We start from the raw sequence: 13,642 nt of genomic DNA, 5'->3' as shown, positions 1-13,642 counted from the left end.
CACTACCCTTCCCAGCCTCTGGTAACTATCCTTTCACTCTTGAACTCATGTCCATGAGTCCAATTGTTTTGATTTTTAGATCCCACAAGTAAGCGAGGACATGCAATGTTTGTGTTTCTGTTCCTCGCTTATTTTTCTTAACATACTGATCTCCAGTTCCATCCATGTTGTTGCAAATGATTGAATCTCATTATTTTTTATGGCTGAATAGTACTCCATTGTGTATATGTACCACATTTCCTTTATTCATTCATCTGTTGATGGACACTTAGTTTGCTTCTAGATCTTAGCTATTGTAAACAGTGCTGCAACAAACACAGGAGTGCAGATATCTCTTTGATATACTAATTTCTTTTCTTTTGGGTATATACTCAGCAGAGGGATTACTGGATCACATGGTAGCTCAATTTTTAGTTTTTTGAGGAATCTCCAGACTGTTCTCCATAGTGGTTTTACTAATTTACATTTCCACCAAGAGTGTCCAAGGGTTTCCTTTTCTTCATATCCTCACAAACATTTGTTATTGCCTGTCTCTTGGATATAAGCCATTTTAAAAAGGGTGAGATGATATCTCATTGCAGTTTCAATTTGTATTTCTCTGATGATCAATGATGTCGGGCACCTTTTCATATGTCTGGTTGTCATCTGTATGTCTTTTTTGGAGAAATGTCTATTCAAATCTTTTTTCCAATTTTTTGACTGGGTTTTTAGATTATTTTCCTATGGAGCTCTTTGAGTTCCTTATATATTCTGGTTATTAATCTCTTGTAAGACAGGTAGTTTGCAAATCTTTTCTCCCATTTTTGTGGGTTGTTTCTTCACTCTGTTGATTGTATGTTTGGCTGTGCAGAAGCTTTTTTAACATGATGTGATCCCCTTCGTCCATGTTTGCTTTGGTTGCCTGTGCTTACGAGGTATTTGCTCAAGAAATTTTTGCCCAGATCAATGTACTGGAGAGTTTCTCCAAAGGTTTTTTTTTTTTTTTGTAGTAGCTTCATAGTTTGTCATCTTAGATTTAAATCTTTAATTCATTTTTATTTCATTTTTGTATATGATGAGAGATAAGGGTCTAGTTTCATTCTTCTGCATATGAATTTTTCCCAGCACCATTTATTGAAGTGACTATTCTTGCTCCAATGTATGCTCTTGACATCTTTGTCAAAAATGAATTCACTGTAGGTATGCAAATTTGTTTCTGGGTCCTCTATTCTGTTCCATTGGTTTGTGTGTTTGTTTTTATGCCAGTGCCATGCTATTTCAGTTATATAGCTCTGTAGTATAATTTGAAGTCAGGTAATGTGATTCTTCCAGTTTTATTCTTTTTGCTTAGGATAGCTGTGGCTAGGCAGGTCTTTTGTGGTTCCATATACATTTTAGAATTTTTTTTCCTACATCTGTGAAGAATGTCTTTGGTATTTGGATAGGGATTGCATTGAATCTGCAGATGCTTTGGGTAATATGAACATTTTTAACATGGGTGAATCTTCCAGTCCATGAGATTTGCATGGTGACCAAATAACTGGTATAGAAATCCCTTTTTTTTCTTTTTTCTTTCTTTTTTTTTTGAGACAGGTTCTCTGTGGCTCAGTCTGGCATTCAGTGGTGTGATTATAGCTTATGCAACCTTGACCTCTCAGCCTCAAGTGATCCTTCCACCTCAGCCTCTTAAGTAGCCTGGACCATGGGCATGCACCACCACACCAGGATGCAATTTTTTAATTTTTTATTTATTTTTATTTTTGTAGAGATGATATCTCCCTATGTTATCCACACTGATCTTGAACTCCTGGACTCAAATGATCCTTTCTCCTTGGTCTCCCAAAGTGTTAAGATTACAAGCATGAGCCACCATGTCCAACCTATAACAATTCTTCATCAAGAACAAAGTTCCTGCAAAATAATAATAATTATCATAAGATATTTAATATTTGTTTAAGTTCTGCTGTGAAAAACACATTTGTTGTTTCCAAATTTCTAAAATGGACTATATCTACTGATAAGAGCTACATTCTACAAATGGGTTGATAGAAAGCTAAGAGAAAAGAGTTGCGAAAATGAGATGCATAACTTTCAGCAGAAGAAGGAACTAGGAAACAGACACGGGAACAAAAATTGCAGGGAGAGGCAATTCACACAGCATTTGGAGAAAGGTATTGAGTTTTTCGTAAGACATAGCTTAGGAAACTGAAAGAAATTTCATAAAGTCTTAAAAGATAGTCAACTTTCTCCATAAAGTCTATCTCCAGATAATCATCACTAGGCCTCTATTTTATTTTGATATTCTCCTCTCTTTTGGTGTTTAGTCCTGCCACAAATTCCTGTTCACTTTTTATCATTGTAGTTTACCTGCTTTTTATTCGTTGTTCTATAATCACCTAAATCAGACTGGTTTTTAATAAAATGGACGGTTTAAGAGGTAATCTGCTAAAATTAGGTAAACAATATTTTCACAAATCTCTACAAATAATTGGGTGTTTTAATATAGTGCAGTATGTGTGAAGGTAGAGAATTGCAGGGTGCTATGAAATCTACACAAGATGTATTTTATTATGATGGGCTTCCTAGTTGAAGTGGCACTTAGGATGAGAAAAGAAACTATGGGTTATTTTGGACATCACATATACGGTACATATTATTTTATATATAATATAAGGAAAGAGCTAAATTGAAGTAGCAGGATGCCAAATCTGAAAAGGTGAGCTTGTGAAAGTGACAGTAATTTGATATGCCTAGAGTGTGGGGTGCGGAGTACAAGAGATGGAAGCAAAGAGACTAGGCCGAAGGAGAGCAAAGCTATGATCACTAGGGGTATTTACTGAAGGTTATTGCAGAGTTTGAGCCTTTTCCTAAAAATGAAAACATTTGAAGAGTTTCAAGCAGGGGATAACATGATCAGTTTCCTATTTCAGAAATTTTACTATGGCTACACTATACAAAATGGATCAGAGAGAATTGTGTGAAAATTCAGAAACTAGTTAGGTAGTATTGTGGAAATTGGGATGATAATGATTATGGTGTAAACCAGTGGAATAGCATTGGGAATGGAAAACAGGAAGAAGTATGAAAGAATTCATTGTGGGCCAATGTTAATAAAAATTTCTTGACAATTGAAGAAATTGGTGGATTTGTATTTTTGACATTAAAGGTAAATTCTCTTTGGTTAAACTGACTGTCAATTATTAAATTGTCTTTTGTTGCCTGGATTTTGACTTATATTTTGAAAATGGCAGAAAATGAGAAATGTCTTTTATACTTTTTTTATTTGGTTTTCTGAGAGAAAATACTAATAAAGAAGAGCAAATGAATGAAATAATATTTTCCCTCAAATTAGAGAAGTTATGGGACAAGAAATTGGCAGATTATGTGAACATTTAAGATTCATTTATTTTATCCCTTCAGAGATCCCATATAGTCTCAGGATTGGAAAAACACGCATCAGTTAAATTCCATATACAAAAAGGTCTCTTTTAAAGCATCCCTCTGTGCTGTTAAAGCACATAACCTTGGTGTTTCTCAAATTTCATATGTATACAAAGGACCTGTTAAAATGCAGATTCCAGTTTAGTAGTTTGGAGGGGAGGCATTTTTAATAAGTTTAATAAAGGATTTTACATTTTTGATACGTTTTCAACTGTTGCTGATGTTCTTGCTTGTGGATTACCTTTGAGTACCAAGTAACTTATATTTGAGAACAACTACTTATATCAAGTTCATTGCTGACCCTGATACTATAGCAATATGAGGTATTTCAATGTCCAGAACATGCATTTATGTTCGTTAAACATTTTGATCTTCTAATCAAAGAGTCCATCTAAGCTCAAGTTGTTTCTGCAAAGTGAAAGGTAGATGGAGCCTTTTTTTTTCTGCAAGATTCCTTGAGTTAGAGAGAGTTGATTGATATACACAACTCACAATATCTCCCAGTGAATTAACTGACCAAAATAAGTTCATTTAGGTTAAAAGTGAGAATGAAATGTGTCTGTATCTATATGCAAATTATTTTACTCTTTCTCATATTTTTCAACATTAACAGAAATACAGATGGTTTATAATAGCATATTTTTTACATTCAGAAGAGCTGCTCCTTTTGTGTAAGTTAAAAATTTAGAATGAAGGTGAAACCAGAATATGTGATTTTATATAAACAACTGACAGAATCACTAATAAATAAATCTGAATAGTTTAACTTTGAAAATAACACCCATTTAAGAAACTTCAGTGAGTTTTTACTTATTTATACCTAATATTCTTTTGAAAAATATATAAAAAAGACAAATATTCTTTCTTAAATTAGTTTCTGACCATATTTTTTAAATGACTGCTTGATTTAGCAATAATACGTGAATTACAACCAGTAGTAAAGTTATGAATGTAATATGTGAATTACAACCAGAAGTAAAGTTATGAATGTAAATTTACTTATGAATGTAAATGCGTAGTAAAGTTATGAATGTAAATGTAAATTACAACCAGTAGCAAAGTTATGAATGTACAACCAGTAGTAAAGTTATGAATGTAAATGAGTTATGAATGTAAATGAATGTAAATGTCATGTAAATGTTTCACATGACATAAAATCCATTTAGGAAGAGAGGACATTTCTAGTCACGTTATATGAGAAATATTTATGCAATTCAATTGCCTTTTTGTGTATTCGTTTTATTCATAAATTTTAGTAACTAATCATTTATACCCTTAACAGAAGAACAGTCCTTTAATGAGCACATCATCTTCATCCTCCATGAGCATCCAACATGGAGCCATGAAGGAGGCAGGGGACACTGGCTGAGCCAGCTGGATCGGTCAGGTCAACCTGGCAATCAATGGGGTGACCCATGTAGCAGGCAGATCCACCTCACATCTGATCAATTATTTATAAAGTTTACAAACATTTTTTTGCTGTTCATTGTTCCTGCATCTTATGTAGTTATACAGTGGAATCTTGTTCAACTTACTATTTAGTTATGCAATGGAATCTTGTTCATGCTTTCTATTTAAGTCTGCAATAGAATCAAAGGCACATGTATTAGTATGATATTGTTTTTCTACTTATGTTTCCATTTACAATGAGGATTCCAGGTTTTCTGCTATCAATGTACAATTGCTGTTTTGGTGCAAACAATGCACAGTGGCTTTACTAAGTCCAAAAATAACACTGGATTTTTCATCTAGTTTAACTTTTAATTTTTCATCTAGTTTAACTTTTTTGCCTGGACAAAATCGTTTTGAAGAAAAGACTATAATAAGAACAAGATAGCACAAAAAGAAACGAGGTATTTTTTCATTGTTTTTGCATTTGTAAGACATGTAAAATTGTCTGTCGTCATTAAATAAACATTATCAGAAAATATATTTGTTTAATTAATATAATTTTCAAGTAATCAACTTATTGATATTAGTTTAGTAAATGGAACTATTTCCTCAAATAAAGTTGCTAAATCCATTTACACAGCTAAAATCCATATAAAAGTCAACATTCTCTTTCACCATATTGTTTTATCATGCAAAGCTCCAATGGTAAAAAATGTCACCTTCATGACATAATTCATTTTTCCCTATCCAGATGACTTTTAGGGGGTAATGCAAAGAATTATTTTTATTTTAAAGAGGTGATGAACTGGCCGTCCTCTCAATGTAGCCCCTGAATCTCAACTATCCTTGTAATAATAATAAAAAGAGATTTTGTGTTCAATTAGACAGCATATCGACTAAAATTGGAATAATACAGAGAAGGCTAGCATATACCTGCAAAAAATGGCATGTAAATTTGTGTAGCATTCCATATTTTAATTTTCTAATAAAAATTACATATTTTTATATTCTTTAGAAGAGATTGGGCCAGATGATGTCTGATTTGGCTTACACAAGTGAGCTACAGATGATATAAAATGATGTAATTCTATGTAAATGAGAACTCATAAAAATGAAGTAATGAAATTTTAAGAAAATTTCCCTTGGTATGTAGCCAAATGTTATTTTTTAAATGATGTATTTTTACCTTTCCTTCACTGTAGAACCCGGTTTGTAAAAAGCACCTTACAAAAAGCACCTTTATAAATTCAAAAAACTTCAGATTGCCAATTTTGCATTGCCTAAGTCTAGGATATAATTGTTTAATTATTAGTTTCATTTTGTCTGGATAGACTTGATGCTGATGTTGACATTTGAAGTGATTTTAGCATTATTCTCACTTGTTTTAAGAAGTGTCAAACGAAAAGAAATGCAAAATTAAACAGAAAAAAAAGTCTTTCTTTTATAGGAGTAAGCAGAACTTTGCAGAAATGTCTAAGGAGAAATTAGACAAGCAATGAGGAGTGAGTAGATAGCATGATAGGCACCATGACAGGAAAGGTACCTGGGGTAGTCGGCTAATTCTTGGGATGACCTAATGAGCAGGGTATGTTCTGTATTTGAGCGCTTCCTCAGGTATGGGGATAAGCCAAAGTTTAAGTGTCTGTGGGGAATAGAGAATTCTGGCTATATGACCATATATAACTGTAAGAAACTGTAAGAAATGGGGCAAACGTGAACATTTGATATGGAGCTACAACAGGATGTGTGTGTGTATGTGTGTGTGTGTGTGTGTTTGTGAAGTATATTAATTGGTGGCCTAGTATTTCACCTTGTTTGTGATCATCTAATTCTGTGGGTTGGTATACAGTTGTGGTATCATAGGAAAACACTTGGCCCTTCTGTAATCCCAGCATTTTGGGAGGCTGAAGTGGGCAGATCATGAGGAGGTCAGGAGTTTCAGACCAGTCTGGCCAACATGGAGAAACCCCGTCTCTACTAAAGATACAAAAAATTAGCTGGACGTGGTGGCACGTGCCTGTAATCCCAGCTCCTCGGGAGCCTGGGGCAGGAGAATCACTTGAACCCGGGAGGCGGAGGTCGCAGTGAGCCAAGATCATGCCATTGTACTCCAACCTGGGTGACAGGGCAAGACTCCGTCTAAAAAAAAAAAAAGAAAAAGAAAAAGAAAGAAAGAAAAGAAAAGAAAAGAAAAGAAAAGAAAAGAAAAGAAAAGAAAAACACGTGTTATTTGTCCCTGCTTCCTGGCACAGAATTTCTAAAACTCTTGGAATTTTCTGAGTGAAAAGGCTGATGGAGACTTTTATGCCCTAATGAGGAAACTCTTGGTGGGCGCATACCTTCAGGATGGAAGCTGATCACCAAAAATACCAAGAATTGGTTAACTATAAGCCCCACTTTCCCCAGCCTCCAGGAATGGGAAAGGATCTGTAGATTAAGCTGTTCACCAATGGCTGATGAAAACCTAAATGACAGGGTTTAGAGTTTCTGGGTTGGTGAATATATCAAAGTAAAGGAAGTGTGCACCCAGAAAGGGCACGGAAGCTCCGCATTTCCTTCCTCCCTCATCTTACCCTGTACGTCTCTTTCTTTTGGCTGTTCTGAGTTGTAGTATTTACAAAAAAATCGGTCAATGTAAGTAAAGTTGTTTTTTTGTTTGTTTTTTTGTTTTTTGTTTTAAATTCTGTGTTGCCATTTAGCAAATGATCAAATGTGAGGATGGGGTCATGGGAACTCAACTTATAGTCATTTAGTCAGAAGCACAGGTGAAACTAACTAGTGTCGGAAGTGGAGGCAGTCTTGTCCCTTTAACGTGTCTGATCTGACACTCTAAGTAGATAGTGTCAGAATGAAATTGAATTGAATTGTTGAAACCTAGTTGGTGTTGGAGAATCAGAGAATTGGTGAATTAGTAGGTGTGAGGGGGACAAAAAACTTTCAACAGTAAAAGATCAAAGACAGTCTCTATTAAAGTTAGAGTGTTTATCTTTCTATCAGCAGCATCATCCATGCTGCCTCATTACATGAATTCTATTGTTTATAAGAGGAATTGAAGGAAGGATTTCTTTTTTTTTAATTTGCTAGAAGCTATTCTCAGCCCCGAGAAAAATAACTTTAAGTACATGTTCTACTGTTGATGGGCGAGTAATTTTAAATTTGCTTATGAAGGACAGCATATTATTTTTAACTTTCAGGCAACTGGGAGACTATTAACATATCTTTAGACAACTAATCCTTAACTAAACAATACATTTTTAATTCCTGCAATCTTTCTTCATAACTCAGTGAGTTGCTTCCATTAATCATTCTGATCTTCTCAGAACGCCTTCCAAATCCCTGTGTATATCCAGTATGAAGGTAAATAAATGAGTGAAATGAACATAGTCTTTCCAGTGTCACAAACTCCAGGTAACGGATTCATTCTTATTCTTGATTCAAGAAGCCATCACCAGCCCACCAGTAATGATCGCAAGCTAATAGGTTTTCTTTTTCTTTTTCTTTTTTTGAGACAGAGTCTTACTCTGTCGCCCAGGCTGGAGTGCAATGGCATGATCTCATCTCACTGCAACCTCTGCCTCCTGGTTTCAAGAAATTCTCCTGCCTCAGCCTCCCGAGTAGCTGGGATTACAGGTGTGCGCCACCACACCTGGCTAATTTTTGTATTTTTAGTAAAGACGGGGGTTTCACCATGTTGGTCAGGCTGGTCTCGAACTCCTGACCTCATGATCCGCCCACTTCAGCCTCCCAAAGTGCTAGGATTACAGTCATGAGCCATCACGCCCAGTCACAAGCTAGTAGGTTTTCGACTGCTGCACAGCTCAGCTCCTGGTAGGTTTGGGTGTGAAAAGTGCCCTCTAATGTAAGCTCAGCTCTATCTTTAGGAAAATCCAAGTCCTCACCCTCTGTGGCATATGAAAGGAACCACTGTCTCAGAAGACAGCTCTGAAAAAAGACAGCCTTGTTGTCAGTACCACACAACTTATTACTCTAACTTTCTGTGTTTCAGCAACTAAATTCCACTTCCTAGTCTCTTTGGGTGATGGATGGCTCCCTTTAATCTCAGGATTTAGGCTTTAACACTCCTTGTAATTTTATAGGTAGAGCTCAAGTCCTAGTATTTATGCTTCTATTCTGAAATATCAAGGCTTTTTCACAAAACAAATAATCATATTCTGTGTACCCACTTAGCCCTAGGCACTGTAGTACCTGCTATACATACATAATTTTATGTAGTACTTGTAGCAAAAATGTGATATAGATATTTTTCTGCTTTTGCTGGAGAAGCCAACCAATTAAAAACTGTGATTAACAACTCTTAAATAGCAAACATTCAATAGGAACTCAGGTTACATTGACTCTATTCTTCCCACTATAGTTCTCTGTTGCTCCCAGTCTATGCCCCATGTTCCAGTATGTTGGTCTTCATTGCACGCCTAGTTCCTAACTCCATTTACTTCATGTGGTCAGTTACTTGTAGCCAATAACACCCCCAAAAGCCTTGTTTTTGGCAAAACTGAAACCTTGTAAGTATAATTCTTCTATGTCTCTGGATTGCTACACATTCTTACTTTTCCAGTGTGCAGAGCAGGGGTTGTAAAGGTGAGTTCCGTACATCCCTCTGGGTCCAATCGTTGGTTTTAGGGAATTGTATTATACTCATTACACTATGCAAAACAAAAACAAAAACAAAAACAAAACAATGGGCTGGGCGCAGTGGCTCACACCTGTAATCCTGGCACTTTGAGAGGTCAAGGTAGGTGGATCACCTGAGGTCATGAGTTCGAGACCAGCCTGACCAACATGGTTAAACCCCGTCTCTAGTAAAAATACAAAATTAGCTGGGCATGGTGGCGCATGCCTGTAATCCCAGTTACTCGGGAGGCTGAGGCAGGAGAATCACTTGAACCCGGGAGGCAGAGGTTGTAGTGAGCTGAGATCGTGCCATTGCACTCCAGCCTGGGCAACAAGAGCGAAACTTAGTCTCAAAAAACAAACAAACAAACAAACAAACAAAAAACCTGTGTCCATGTGGGTGTGTGTATGTCTTTCAGTGTGTGTATGTAAATACATGCTTTTTCTCAGTGCAGTACACTGCACTAGTTTGATTCTAAAGGCCACTCATGAGCAGCTTCATTCTCTCTTCACGTGTGGGAGAAGAGTCCACAGCTGTATTTGGTGGTTCCACACACAGAGCAGGGCAGAGGAAACGTGAGATTTTGTTTCTTTCTTATCTACTCTGTCACTACTATTTTTCATTCTGCTTCTATCATCTAGGTCATCATCTAAAATGATTTCTCCTTTGTGACATATTTATTGTAGTTACAGTACTATTTTCATTATGTATGAGTACATGTTCATTCTTATATGAATATCAAAAGCAATTTTAATTATTTCCGTTTCTTAGATGAGAGTTTAATGAGATATCTCATTTTGATAAATGTTGCTTACTTTTTTCTTGGGTTATTCATTTCAAATTACTTTTATCTTCTTTCTATTTATTTTAGACAAGGTCTTGCTTGGTAACCTACGTTGGAGTGTACTGGCGTGATCACAGCTTTCCTCAGCTCAACCTCCTGGGCTCAAGAGATCCTTCCATTTCAGCCTCCCAAGTAGCTAGGGTTACAGTTACATACCACCATGTCCAGCTAATTTATTTTATCTTTTACGTATTTATGAAGGTGGGATCTCACTATGTTGCTCAAGCTGACCTCAAACTCCTGGCCTCAAGCAATCCTTCTGTGTCAGCTTCCCAGGGTGTTGAGATTACAGGCATGAGCCACTGCACTTGGCCAAAATCACTTTCCATACTCATAATTTTTCAACATTCTTACAGAGAGATACTTTTCATATCATAAAATTCACCCACGTGTAGTGTACAGTTTAGTGATTTGTAGTATGTTCACTGAGTTGTGTAACGATTGTCACATTTTAAATTTAGAAAATTTTCATCAATCAGCAAATAAACCACATGCCCATCAGTAATCACTTCCTCTCCTCTCCTCTATCCCTAGGCAACAGCAAATCTAGTTTCCATCTTTATTGATTTGGCTATTCTAGACATTACGTACAAAGGAAATTATATAATATGTGGTCTTTTTGTGATTGACTTCTCTTTCTCTTATAATATTTTCAAATCTTATCCATCTTATAGCACGTATCAGTAAATCATTCCTTTGTCATCTAAAATTACATATATTTTATAAATTATATGAATATTACAGATACACAAAAACAAGGATGGATAAAGTTTACACAGGGCAAAATTTTTGGCAGGCTAGAACTTTCAACTTAGGATGATAGCAAAAGTCTATCTGTTCCCCAAGTCAAAATTTCTTCCCACAGTTGAAAAGAAAACAAAAAAAAGTATACTTTTGATATAAACAATTGCTTTTGATCAGTGCTTCTGGTTCAGATATAATAGTACAAGTGAACTATATGGATTCACATGTACCTTCTACAACTTCATTTTAAAATATTTATGTTGGCAAATAACTTATAAACATTATTTCTAAAAGCAGTGCATATCTTTCACTGAAAATCTAATTTTCTTAAATATTTTTAACGAAAAAAGTGAACAAATAATCTCTAACCAATTTCCAATGTGCTTTTGGAGCCTATCTTAACATAAAATCGTATGATGCTTTTTTCTAAAATCTCAGTGGGACTCCTTTGCCAAGTGTTGCAATGATTAGATCTCAGTTCTGTGGCGCATTGAAACACTTTAAATCGGGACAGAGGAGGAGAAGAAAGGGCTCTTAGTTAAACAGATAACTTGTGTACAGCAAGGTGTTCTTTTGTTTACGGGCTTCAGAGAGACTTCTTTGTACATTATACAAGTTCACATTGTGAAGAACAAAGACGGGTTTTCAAAGGCTTGCCTCTTTTGTGATGGAAGAAAAAGCATTTTTCCTCTCCAGGTGAATATTTCTAAGAAAGATTAATAGGTAGAGAAAAGACCATCTTCAGAAAAGATCAGAGCTTGAGCTGTGCCATTTGAGCTTTATGGTTTTCCATATCCCCCCAGTGAGCGTGGGACATGCAAGGGAAATGTTTTTGTTTTTGCAAACTTTCGATTGCCTCAAATTAAGTAACAAATACAGCCATGTCTGACAGAGTAAAGCCTGCAATTCAGTGGGCATAGACGTTGTAGGAATTCTGCTGTGTGCAAATATTTCTTAACAGCTTTCATTTGCTATTAGGAATACATTTTCCCCTTCTACTGTCTTTCTCTTTTACTCTTCATTAAGTCATTTTGCATAGCCCCTTATACACATGTTCTTATGCTTCTGAAGGACTTTGCTGCCATTACGCCCTTGTCTCAGCGTGCCTTCCGCAGCCTCTACAATTCAACCCAACCTTCCTTTTAACCACCCACTTTGTTTCTTTGCCTTCGAAAATGTTTAATGTTCTATCCTAAATCATTATGTATTTCCACATCATCTATTAAAAATCAAGCTTCTTCTGACAAATTTCTGTAACAATAATGTTCTATTTCCTGCTGTTTTAAAAGAATTACCAGCATGAATTATCTCATGCCTGACATTTGTCCCTGTATAATGTATGCCTTTCAAGATTGAACGTTTAGAAATATATTTTCTCTGTAGAGTTTAACCTACTGTAAAGTAGGTTGCTTGGCATTGCCATTGCATTTTACCGTATAAATAATATTCATAAATAATCAAGAAGAGTGTGTCTGTAGATCAAGGACAATTTATAGGGCTTGGAACGAAGTTAGCTGAGCAAATAATGTTGTGAATATATTATAAAATCAGCTTATACTCCATTTTTTTGAAAATGAAATTCCAGGAAATTGGTTAAATGTCATATGTGGTCCTAAAAACTGTCCGATCATAGAGCTAAACAAAATTCTAATGCTTGTTTGTGTAAAAATATTTAAAAAGACATATAAGATTTTATTAGGAAGTAGTCAACATCTTCATTGCTAAATGAAAATAGACAAAAAAAAAAAACCCTAACTAAAAACAAAACAAAACAAAATCAAATGAAAAAAAAATAATGTGGCTAGAATATATTAAGAGCAAGGCACAACATTGTTAGAGAAAGAGACCAAGAATGGGGTAGAAGGTGATAGATTCCTTTGTCTCATCTTTCTTAAATGAATAAAATAATTTTCACAGGGATCATTTTTGTTTCCCTATTTTTCTGTTAACAAGAAATTGCCTCAGAAAAATAAGGTATTTAAACCATCAAACAAATTGAAAACAAAGCAAGATAATAAGTGAAATATATAAAAGGTTAGGCTGAAGTACTCAGGAAAAGATTCGTAAAATAAGACACAGAAGTTAAGTAAAAAAGGACTAACTTTCAAGTACCAAAATTTATGTGACTAGTCAGCTCACAAATTTACTCATACGGCACTCAGATTTACCGAGTAAATATTTTATTTAATTCTCTAAACTTTCTTTTTGACAAGCTTTCTCCTCATGATAAACCTTCTGGGATAGAAGAAATAAAAAATAATTTTAGCAAAAATTAATTTAAAACTTAGCTTGATCCAATAATCTGTATAGAATCTGGAAGTTAAAGTTAATGTCTTTGGGATCATAATTCATGCTTAAGGGGTCTCCATCTTCCCTTGCTTCTCTCACGGTTGTCATTAGAGATATGAGAAATGAACTTATATGACTTTGAGTCATTAGGGGAAAGGTACGTCTCTCACCTAATCTCCAGGTCTAGTCCTGGAGTATGTACTGTTAAATGCAAACAATTTTGGATGTCAGTAAAAAGAAACCTTATTCAAAATGATTGTTTCAATAAAGGATGGAAGACTACGGTAATAGAGCAGAAGGATTTCTGCAATAGGAACAGG

The sequence above is a fragment of the Mandrillus leucophaeus genome, unplaced genomic scaffold, assembly GCF_000951045.1.
Source record: "Mandrillus leucophaeus isolate KB7577 unplaced genomic scaffold, Mleu.le_1.0 Scaffold33, whole genome shotgun sequence".
NCBI classification, from domain to species: Eukaryota; Metazoa; Chordata; class Mammalia; order Primates; family Cercopithecidae; genus Mandrillus; species Mandrillus leucophaeus.
This window is presented reverse-complemented; position numbering follows the sequence as displayed.